Here is a 12,312-nt window from a genome sequence, read left to right as displayed (position 1 = left end):
GGGCAGCTGTCTCACTGTAGTGGACTGCGACAGTTCTTACTTCTCTGCCAGACTCATAGAGTCTACAGCAAGTCTGACCCACAGTCTCTCACACAGTCTGGGTTGACAGTAACTCAATCCCCTCCCTTGGCTTCCTCTGATAATCTGCCCTGTGTTCTCCTCTCCCCTGTCCACTGCTGTCTGAGCTTCTCATACTTCAGCAACCATGTGGGACTAAAGCAAAAGTGAGTTCATCCACAGAGCATGTGCCTGGGCAGCCAAGTCCTCCAGGTTTGAATAAAATGACCCAATCCATTTGGTATTCACTGGGAAGTCACACAGGGACATGCCCATTCTAGGATGTCCCTCACAAGGGCCAGGTGCTGCTTTAGCTAGATTTGCCTAAGGTCCTCTGAGTGAGCGGCACTAGAGGTCAAACTCCACTTTGCATCTCTCATACCACCCTGTCCCTGCCCCTCTTCCTTTTAGCCACTGGTTTTGATTTGATGATGGCTTTCAACTGGAAGTTTCATTCCTAACCCCGTTTGGCCTCTTCCCAAATTGGAATTCCCAACTGAATTATAGCTGCAAACTTGAAAGACTCAAAATAGGCAATGGACACTTTCATTTCAAAGGGGCAAAGAACTGACACTGGCCAATGAGTTATATTCCAATGTAAGGTGCCCTCTGGTTGTGCATTATGTATCAGCTTTCTAGACTTGAAAGAGGCAGTTGCGTAACGTCTGCTCATTGAGACTAATCCCAATGACGCAGAGCTGCATACCAGCCAAGCGTGTCCTTCTCATACCCAACAGCTTGTGATGGCTGTGCTGCCCTCGCATGGCAACCTTTCTCACGGCTTGAAGAACAGAAGCAGAGACCTTAATATCAACAACTTCCCATTCTGGGAGAAAAGGACCCATTTAGATGGAACAGATTTGAGTCTCTTCTCCTCAGAGACTGATGATGCTTTCTATTATCTACTGGCCAAATATTAGGTCATGGGACTGGGATTGTTTCTTTTTAATAACCTTGGGGAGTGTGTCAGATAAAGAAAGAAAGAAAAAATGCTTTAAGTATTTTTTTAAAACAAGACTTATTTACATATATGAGTGTATGAATGCTCTATCTACATGTATGTACACCTGTATGCCAGAAGATGACATCAGATCCCATTATAGATGACCATGAGCCACCATGTGGTTGCTGGGAATTGAACTCAGGACCTCTGGAAGAGCAGTTAGAGCTCTTAACCACTGAGTCATCTCTCCAGCCCCGAATACTTTAAGTATTAATAAGATCTGAGGACAAGTTACTGAAAATCTAACTGAAACTGTTTTAGGAAAAATGTTCAATCGCTTTACAGCTGCAAAGACTTGGGATAGAATGACTTTAACACATCTAGGTTCCAGGGCTCAAAAAGAGAAAAAAAATCAAGATTTTGGTCTTCTGCATCCTACACCTCTAGAGGCTCTTTCATCTCCTGGGGCTAAGGAAGCTTCAGGTTGTGGGAGCTTTATCCTTCTCCATTCCTTCTTGGTAGCAGCTCCAGAGACACAGCCGTAGTAGAAGTTCCAAGGCTGAATTTTGTGTCATGGTCTTCCTTATGTGAGCTAATGATGACAGCCAGAGAAAATGAAGTTTGCTGATTGGTTAGGGCTGAGCCTTTCTTGTCTCTGGGGTGGGAAGGCACGACTGAATTTTCCACCAGAATCGTGTGAACTAGACACAGAAGCTGCTGCTGATTTGCCAGGAAAATCCGGATACTGCGCTTGTAAAATTAGGGAGCAGATACTGAGTTAGTAAGAAAGGGCTGAGGCACAGTTCTTCCCTCTCGATTTCTTGTAGCCTGGTACATTAAATTCATAATTTCTCACAAACCTTGTCCATAATAAAGATGACTCTCCACTGAATGTCAGCCTCATGTCCTGCGTTATACTCTCTCACTGAGTTGGTGTTTGCTCTTACTGTTTTTTGAGACAGTATTTCTCTCTGTAGCCCTGGCTGTCCTTGAACTCACAGAGCTCCACCTGCCTGCTTCCCAGGTGCTGAGTTAAAGGCATGCGTCACTATGCCCAGTTCCCAGTAAGTCTCCCTGGGTGATGATCTGATCTGCCAGCAATGGTGAGTCCCTTTTCCTAATAAGGAAAGGAGGTATCAGAGGGTAAGTGACATGGTCAAGGACATGAGAATTGAAGGTGGGTCATTAGACAGCCCCAGGCCACCTCCACAGCTCATGTTCATTCTCCTGTGTATATAGCTCAGATTTGCTCATGGACAAGATTCTACTGTATTTATTAAAAATAGGGATTTCTAGACACTCCTCCCAGGAGACTTTGCTTCAGTAATCTAGGTTAACCTTGAGAATCTTCTTCTTCTTCTTTTTTTTTAAAAGTCTGTGCAGTAGATTTTACTAGTGAACAAAGAGGAAACATAATCCCAGACTGCCTCTCACAAATTAAAACTTCCAGAAATGTCCACGCACCAAACCTAACCTGTTTTCTCTTTCCTTTTCCATGGAGAGAATAGCTGTAGCTTCAAAATATGTTTAGTCTATTCTCCAGGACAGCCCTTTAACAGTGTTCTTAAACAAGGAATGAAATGGGCTGAAGAGTTGGGTCTGTGGATAAGAGAGCTTGCAGCAAAATCACAAGGACTAGAGTTTGAATCCCAGCACCCGTACATTAAGCCACATATCTGAAGGATACCTGCAACCTGTCTCTTTGAGGAGAGAGTCAGAAGGCTGCTGGGGCTTGCTGCCTCTCAACCTGTCTGAAAAACTGAGAGCACCAGGCTCAGAGCTTAGATGAAATCATTTCTGAGTAAAATATTAAGACAAAACTCTGTAGCTAAGGGGGTCATGGGAGCCAGTTTGGGAACAACGTTGATTGTTTTGCTAAATAGATATAATTTTCTGTTGTATACTAAAAATTATAGTTACAATATTCAAATGGATAGGATTCATGAGATCTGATTGATCACAATACTTTTCTCTTGCTATTGATCTGGGAAACTAAATTGTCGAGCTCTTTGTTTTCCTTTAATGAAATCTCTGGCAAATGTCATTGATTTTTCTGGCTACTCTGACTGTGAAAAGCCATCCTAGTTTATGAATTAAAAAATATGCAATTCCCCAAAATGTCTAGTTTCAAGTAACAGTCAAAGCGCCAAACCTCACTGTGCTGGCTAGTCTAAAACTTAACACCAGCTAGAGTTATCTGAAAGGAGGAAAACAAGGGACATTTTCTTAATTAGTGATTGATGGGGGACAACCTACCCCATTATAGGTGATGCCAATCCTGGGCTTGCGGTCCTGAGTTCTAGAAGGGAAAGCAGGCTGAGCAAGCCACAGGAAGCAAGCCAATAAGTAGACCCCCTCATGTCCTCTTCATCAGCTTCTGCCTCCACGATCCTGCTCACTTTGAGTTCCAGTCCTATCTTCCTTCATCAATGAACCCTGTCGTGCAAGTGTCAGCTGAGTAAACCTGCTGATGCCCAGGTTTCTTTGGTCATGGTGTTTCATCACAGCAATAGTGACCCCAATAAAGTCACTCACAAACTTGGAGCTCCTTCTGCCCACATTGACCTGTAGCAGGTTGAAGGTATAATGGGAATGAGGGTGCAGCGTGTGTCTTACCCACTTCCCTTGACTGAGCCCTTTATGCTTCTCCGTGAGCTCATGGTGTGACCTGTGATTCCTTCCGAAGAAGCGGAAGTGGCGAATGGAGAGGAGCGATGGGAAGGCTCTGATGTCTAGCACTGTTGCTCACTAGTATCTAAACATCCTGTGGACTCTGATTCAAAGCAGATACTGCCTTCTGAAGAACTCTGCCCCAGCCCTCCATGCTGCTGACACCTAATTGGTGCTGTAACTGCATCTTTAAAGGTTTTTCCATCTTTCTATCAGACCAGCTGCTTCCGCATGATGGGGAACATGGTAAGACCAGTATATCCTACGGTCATTGACCCACAGTTGCACCTCTCTGGCTGTGAAAGTTTCTTGGTCAGAAGCAATACTACGTGGAATACCATGACGATGGATAAGGCATTCTGAAAGTCCATGGATGGTGGTTTTGGCAGAAGTATTAGGTGCAGAAAAGGCAAATCCATAACCAGAATAAGTATCTACTCCAGTAAGAACAAAACATTGTCCTTTTCATGGAAGAAGTGGTCCAATGTAGTCAACCTGCCACCAGTTGCTGGCTGGTGTTATATCTGGGGCTCAGTGTTGGTTTCTGCTGTTGCCAGATATAGCATTCAGCAACAGCTGTATCCAGGTCAGCCTTCGTGAATGGAAGTCCATGTTGTTGAGCCCAAGCATAACCCCCATCACATGGCCACTTTGTTCATGTGCCCATTGAGCAGTGACAGGTACAACTGGGGAAAGAGGCTGACTGTCCACACAATGGCTCATATTATCCACTTGATTATTGAACTCCTCAGCTGAAGTCACCTTTTGGTGAGCATTTACATGGGACACAAATATCTTCACATCCTTTGTCCATTTGGAGAGATCTATCCACATACGTCTTCCCCAGATGTCCTTCTCACCAATTTTCTAATCATGATCTTTTCAAGTCCCTGACCATCTAGCCAATCCATTGGCTACAGCCCATGAATCAGTGAACAATTGCACATCTGGCCATTTCTCCAAACAAACTGTAATACCATGTGTACTGTGCTAAGTTCTGCCCACTGTGAAGGTTTTCCTTCACCTGTCTCTTTCAGGGTTGTCCCAGAAAGGGGTTGTAATGCTGCAGCTGTCCACTTCTGGGTGGTGCCTACATAACGTGCAGAGCCATCAGTAAACCAGGTCTTTTCTAGTCTTCTCTTCTTCTGTCAGCCGAGCATAGAGAACACTTTATGAGGCTGTATGTAGGTGCATGCTTGGCAGCAGATGGATTGTAACAGGAGTAGAACCCATAGGCATTTGAGCAACTTCTTCATGTAACTTGCTTGTGCCTTCAGGACCTGTTCAGGCCTGATCACGTATACGTATCCATTTGATAACAGACTGCTACTGTGATCGTCCTACTTTATGATTTGAAGGGTCTGATAGCACCCAGCTCATGACAGACAGTTCAGGTCACATGGTAACTTGGTGTCCTATTGTCAAACGTTCAGTTTCCACTAAGGCCCAATAGTAGGCTAAGAGTTGTTTTTTTTTTTCAAAGGGAGAACAGTTATCAACAGATGATGGTAGAGCTTTGCTTCAAAATCCCAAAGGTCTCTTCTGTGATCCACCTACAGGGGCCTGCCAGCAGCTCCAAACAGCATCTCTATCTGCCACCGATACCTCAAGTACCATCCAGTCTGCTGGGTCACATGGTCCAAGTGGTAGAGAAGCCTTCACAGCAGCCTGAAGCTGTTGAGGTGCTTTCTTCTACAAGCTTTCTGAGTCACCTGGTAAGTGGTTCTAGTGACACAGCCAAGTGAGGATGTGCTGCCTCCAGAATCCAAACAGACCTACTAAACATTGTGCTTCTTTCTTGGTGGTGGATGGGGCCAGGTGCAATAAGTTATCTTTCACCTTAGAAGGAATATCTCTGCATGCCCCACACCACTGGACTCCTAAGAATTTCACTGAGGTAGATAGTCCTTGAATTTTGGTTGGATTTATTTCCCATCCTCTGATATGTGTTACCAATGAGTCCAAACTGTTTGCTACTTCCTGCTCACTTGGTTCAATCAGCATAATGTCATCAATATAGTGCACCAATGTGATATTTTGTGGGTGAGACAATCAATCAAGATCCCTTCTAACTAAGTTATGACACAGGGCAGGAGAGTTAATATATCCTTGAGGCAAACTGTAAAGGTATACTGCTGGCCTTGCTAACTGAAAGCACATTGCTTCTGGTGGTCCTTATGGACAGGTACTGAGAAGAAGGCATTTGCTGGATCAATAGCTGCATACCAGGTACCAGGTGTTAATTTGTTCAAGTAATGAAACTACATCTGGAACAGCAGGTCCAGTTGGAGTTACTCCATGATATAGTTTTCGATAGTCTGCATTCTGAGCTTTTATCAGCAAGTGCTGTTCACACAAATGGAGTTGTGTAAACATTTCACACAAGTTTCCTTGAGCAGGGCTTAGTCTGCATGCTTATGAGTGGTCACTGCCCTGTTGTGGTCCAGCAACACTCCCTAGCACCGGTTTACTCTGTCTCCGGGGGTGGGCACCCATCTTTTAGTTATGCTGACTGTTTTCTGACAGGGCCTGGAGGGTTGTGTTTTTTCTCTTGTCAGTTTTCAGAGGGACAAGATTGATGCCCAGTCTTAGAATGTCCTTTGGTAGAGTCTGAACCAAATTTAGGCATCTATAAACCAAAGACATCCTGGTGTTGTGTCCAGAGGAATGGAGACTCTTCCACAAAGCTATTTTTCTTCTGCTTCTCTAAAAACAAAACTTTTACATGCCTGATGTATGCATAGTTTACTCTTTCCCTCTCTCCCCTGCTCAAGTTCATGACTTCGGTAGTGTTGTACACACACTTGGAATTGGACAGTCTATCAGATAAAGACCTGGGGTGGGGTCTGATTCTCCATCTCCATAGCCACTGGTCACCTATAGCTTTTCAGTTAGGAATGAGGCCTTGTGAAATGATTTGTCAGCTGCTATTGGTGTTATGTGGGCCTTGCTTATGAAGCCATAGCTTGAGACATCTATGATAGATTGCTGCTTAGGTTCCCCTGTTGCATGGTTCTTTCTTTCCTTCCTTTCTTCTTCCTTCTTTCCTTCCTTCCTGCATTTCTTCTTCCTTCCTTCCTTCCTTCCTTCCTTCCTTTCTTTCTTTTGTTCTTTCTTTCTTTCTCTCCTCTCTTCCCCTCTCCTCACCTCCTCTCGTTCTTCTGAAAGGTCTTTCTATCTAATACAAGCTGGCCTCAAACTTGAGATCCTTTTGCCTCAGTCTACCAAGTACAGGCAAGTGCCATCATGCTTGGTTCAATTGATTTTGATATTAGCTAATACCCTGCATGCCATAGACTGTAATGGGAGAATTATATTAGATTTTAAGCAATTATTTTTGGACTAACTATGTTGCCACAACTGTATTGCTTATTCTGAGCAGGACATTTTTTGTTATAGCAAACAGTCATTTGTGGTTTCTAGGAAGGCATAGAACTAAGAAAGTATTAGTAAGAAGGGTACAAAGAGAAATAGCGTGTGTGTGTGTGTGTGTGTGTGTGTGTGTGTTCCTAAAGTTAATTTCATGGTATATGTGCTGGACACTGAGAAATAAGAGACCAATATTGAACAGAATGGTTTAGAATTAAGAGCTCTAAATTGGGAATGGGCAGTGTGACATGTGACATGACTCTTAGGAGAATTTATTCTTTCTTGGCCCCAGTTGTCTCACCTGGAAGATGAAGCTAGTGATAAAGGGACTTCTTGGCGATTCGATATTCCTCAGTTGAGAATTCTTTGTTTAGCTTTGTATCCCATTTTTAATAGAGTTATGTGGTTTTCTGGAGTCTAACTTCTTGAGTTCTATGTATATATTAGATATTAACCCACTATTGGATGTAAGATTAGTAAAGATCTTTTCCCAATCTGTGGGTTACCATTTTGTACTATTGACAGTGTCCTTTGCTTTACAGAAGGCTCCCAGGACCCAGTGGAGATGAGATTAGCTGAAATGCCCAGCAAAGGGGAGGGAGAACTTGTAGAGACCATATTCAGATGTTAAGAAAAGCCCCCTGTTGGGGAATGGGGTCATCCACTCATCTCCAAAGTTTTAGCCCGGAATTGCTCCTGTCTAAAGAAATATGAGGACAAAGTGTGGAGCAGAGACTGAAGGAAAGGCCATCAGACACTGCCCCTCTTGGGGATCCAGCCCATATACAGATACCAATCCCAGACACTATTGTGGATGTTAAGAAGTGCTCGCTGACAGGAACCTGCTATAGCTGTCTTCTGAGAGTCTCTGTCAGAGCTTGACAAGTACAGATGGGAATGCTCACAGCCAACCACTGGACTGAGCACAGGGACTCCAATGGAGGAGTTAGGGAAAGGACTGAAGGAGCTGAAGGGGTTTGTAACCCATAGGAATAACAACAATATCAACCAACCAGATGCCTCAGAGCTCCCAGGGACTAAACCACTAACTGAAGATTACACATGGAGGGACCTATGACTCCAGCAGCATGTGTGTAGCATCAGTGGGAGGAGAGGCACTTGGTTCTGTGAAGGCTTGATGCCCCAGTGTAGGGGAATGCCAGGGCAGTGAGGTGGGAGTGAGTGAGTGGATGGATGGGGGAGCACTATCATAGAGGCAGGGGGAAGGGGGGATAGGATAGGGGTTTTGCAGAGGAGAAACCAGGAAAGGGGAAAACATATGAACTGTAAAAACAAAAATAGAATATCCAATAAAAATGACTTTAGCTTGTGTCAACTTGACATAAAACTATCTAGCACATGTACCAAATGAGAAATATGATTAAAAAAAATCTCTATTGTCTCTCTCTGTCCTGCTTGTGACAGGACTCATCTCCTTTGCCTAGAAAATCTACACTGTATATATCATTCACCTGTTTACAGCTCTTGGCTACCTGGTTACCAGCTCACAGTGCTGGGTCCTAATGCTGGGTCACATCATTTATAGCATTCATCCCATTTCACCTCATCCTGCAATACTGTAGCGCCTCACATCACCACAAGAAGCATGAGTGTAATGAGATATGCACAGCTGGGCATGGACACTTGCAATTCCATCATTTGCATGGCTGAGGCAGCAGATTGTGACTATCATATTGGGATCATTTGAGCAGACATATGGAAACCTATTACAGTAGAAGCTTCTTAAAACATACTGGGGAGATAAAGCTACAATTATATATATGTCTCACCACCAAATTTCCTAGTATTTCTAGTGCCATGAGTAGATCACATCTAATTGAGTTGTTGGTCAAGGAGGTCCCATGGAAACTCTCAAACAACCCAGGCTACTGTTAAGAATATTGGTTGTTCTCTCCAAATTGATCAAAATGTCCTATTGCTGAAGACCATACCTACAAAACTTATCGAACATGGAAAAGTTGAGCTGGTACTTATATAGAGCCTTCACCTCTACTGACTAGTGTTCATGTAGCTGCTAGGAAAGAAGAAAGATAAACACCAGCCCAATTACAAACTCTTCTATTTACAATGGTGTCCTGCATGTGGGATTTGCTGGTGTAATAGTGGCATAAAAGTTTTGGGAGTAACCAATTAATATCTGACTAATTTAAGGCCCAGTTCATGAGATGGAACCCATGCCTGACATTGAGCCTAGGAAACTCAGGGACCTGGGGAAAACCAAATACTATTGTTCTGCTATGTAAATGTAGCAAAAAAGGAGACTCATAATAACATTCTGCTGTTTGAATAGGAAATGCCCCCCTCCCCATAGACTGATAGATTTGAATTCTTGGCATTAGTGAGTGGCGCTATTAGGAGGTATGGCCTTGTTGGAGTAGGTATGGCCATATCGGAAAAAGTGTGTCAGGGGAGTGGGGGTGGGGGTGAGACTGGGGGTAGAGGGCTGGGTGGAGGTGGAGAGTGGGAGACTAAGGTTTCAAATGCTCACACCAGGCCCAGCTCAGTATCTCTTTCTCTTTCTTTCTACTGCCTACCAATCCAGATGTAGAATTCTAAGCTACTTCTTTAGAGCCATGTCTACCTGTGTGCCACCGTCTTCCTGTCAGGGCAATCTCTGAATCAGTAAGTCAGCCTCAATGCAGTGTTTTCCTTTGTAAGACTTGCTGTGGTCACGGTGTCTCTTCCCAGCAATAGAAACCCTTACTAAAACAGCTATACTCATTAGTTAGTTCCTTGCTCAGCCACCATCAGAGAATCTTCCTCCTGCAGTAGATGAGAGCAAATATAGAAGCTCTTAACTGAACAAGGCAGAAAGTGAGAGATCTTGGACCACTTAGCGTTTTTTTAAAAAAAGATTCATTTGTTTATTATATATTATATATAAGTACACTGTAGCTGTTTTCAGACACACCAGAAGAGGGCATCAGATCTCATTACAGATGGTTGTGAGCCACCATGTAGTTGCTGGAATTTGAACACAGGACCTGTAGAAAACAAGTCAGTGCTCTTAACCACTGAGCCATCTCTCTCCAGCCTCAACCACTTAGTCTTAAATGTGATGTTTCCAAAATGTTCCCCCTCTCCCAGTGCTCAAAGAACATTGTGAAATAGGAGCCTGAAAATATCATAAGAGTCAATGGGTACTGAAGAAATCACAAAACCAGACCTTTTAGACACAGCAGGGCTGAAGCACATATGGATTTACAGAGACCGTGGCAGTGTGCGCAGGGTTTGCACAAGTCTAAGCCAGATGGGGATAAAGCACTGGGAGGGGAAGTGGACACAAGCCCCCCATTCCTAACCCAGAAGCTATCTCCAGTTGATGACTGTTCACAAAGGAAAAACTAGTTCTCTCCAACAGAGTCTCACTGGGTATCCAAACCATACTCATGGACAAGCCCTTTGTCCAGAGAGATGGCCAGCACAAAACAGTCTCAATAATATTTTTGGAGGGTATTTGTCTCATAATGCTTTGGACAGTATGAACATTTTAAAACCATATTTACATATTGTGGTTTTAAGTTTTTGTGTTTTATGGGATTACCATGTATGTAGTGTGTGTGTGTCTGTCTCTGTATTTTTTTTACGCTCTTGCAGAGGACTAGAGTTTGGTTTCCAGTACCCACAAGATGGCTCAGAACCTCTTGGAACTCAAGTTTCAGGGGATCTGATGACCTTTTCTGGCTTTCTTGGGCACTGTACACGCAAGCAAAAACATTTATGTACAGAAAAATTGAAAATGAAAATGAAATATGATTAAATATACACATACTCAAGACAGGGCATAGCAGCCACAAGAGGGAGGCAGTGGTGGGGAATAAAGCATCTGGGAATCAGAACATCTTACCAGTGAAAGCACTTGTCTCTGTTGTACAGGCTCTCCAATTTTGCCCAGCAGGTTCTCAATGCACCCTGCCATATTGACTTCTGCAGACTCCCTTCCATTGGATTGGAACATACCTGGTAAACTGGCATTGAAGTTGGTATCTGCTGATGGTTTCCCAAGGGTGGGATTTTGACAAGTTTGATAACGCACACAATACAAAGGCAGGCAGGTGGGAATCCCAGAGCCTTTCATGTTGCCATCCTATCTCTCAAGACTGGAGTGGCTCATTCCAAATCCCACCCACTGCCTTACCAAGCCCATCTCTCCACACTCTCAAGATGGATTTCTCTCTGTGGTCAGTTGGGTCACTGTGTGGTTTCCCCTACCAGATTCCCTTTTGTGGTTAGAGGGCAAACATTTTCTTGCCTGCTGCTTCCAGGAATGTGTGTGTGACACAGGAGAGTTTTATTTTACTTCCCTTGAATGGAATGGCAGTTATCCAGCAGGCCAGGGAGCATGTATAAATAGAGGGACACGTAAGCCTACATTTCATATCCAGAACATAAGCCAGCCACCCTGTGTACTACACCGTCATGTTTTGATTAAAGGCTGATGACAGTTCCACAGACCATACTGTGAGACCCGGCAAACCAACTAATCCCATTGCTGTAGTCCAGGCACAGACAGGCACATTCACTGCCAAGAACAGCTTCTCTCCAGTGACTAGCAACTCTGAGCTACTTTTGCCTTTTCTTTCTTTCTTTCTTTCTTTCTTTCTTTCTTTCTTTATTTCTTTCTTTCTTTCTTTCTTCCTTCCTTCCTTCCTTCCTTCCTTCCTTCCTTCCTTTCTTTCTCTCTTTCTTTCTTTCTTTCTTTCTTTCTTTCTTTCTTTCTTTCTTTCTTTCTTTCTTTCTTTCTTTCTTTTTGTCTTAAAAACAGCATGGGCACCTACAAATAGTGTGTAGCTGGATATGTCACAGCCGTCTGTCTGTCTTCACATTGGCAGGATTTTCTATGGAGCCTTCACAGGGACCTGGGCATCTTTGGGAGCCTGAGCTGGAGCCGAAGCCTGGACCTTCGCTGGAGCTTTGGCCTCTGCCTTGGTTTGAACCTTCGGCTTTGGTTGGCAGAACCTATGATCCTTGGCCATGTAGCTTTGAATCCTCTGCCCAAGCTTGAGGTGAGAGATGAAAACCAGAAGGCTGAGTTTGGGGCTGGAGCCCTTTGGCATCTTGGGCTTGATGGCCTCAGGCTTTACAAGGGTCTTGATGGCCTCTGCACATGCGCTCACTGCCTTTGCACTGTTGGCCTGCATCTTCTTCAGTCCTTCCTTGTTGCACTTCCTGACAAAGCACATGTTTCTCAGAAACTTGGGGTCAACCATCTTAAGGGATTCGTATCTTTGTAACTGGGGGTTTCTTGATGC

Source organism: Micromys minutus (assembly GCF_963924665.1).
Source record: "Micromys minutus genome assembly, chromosome: 16".
Lineage (NCBI taxonomy): Eukaryota > Metazoa > Chordata > Mammalia > Rodentia > Muridae > Micromys > Micromys minutus.
Note: the sequence above shows the minus strand (reverse complement) of the source record.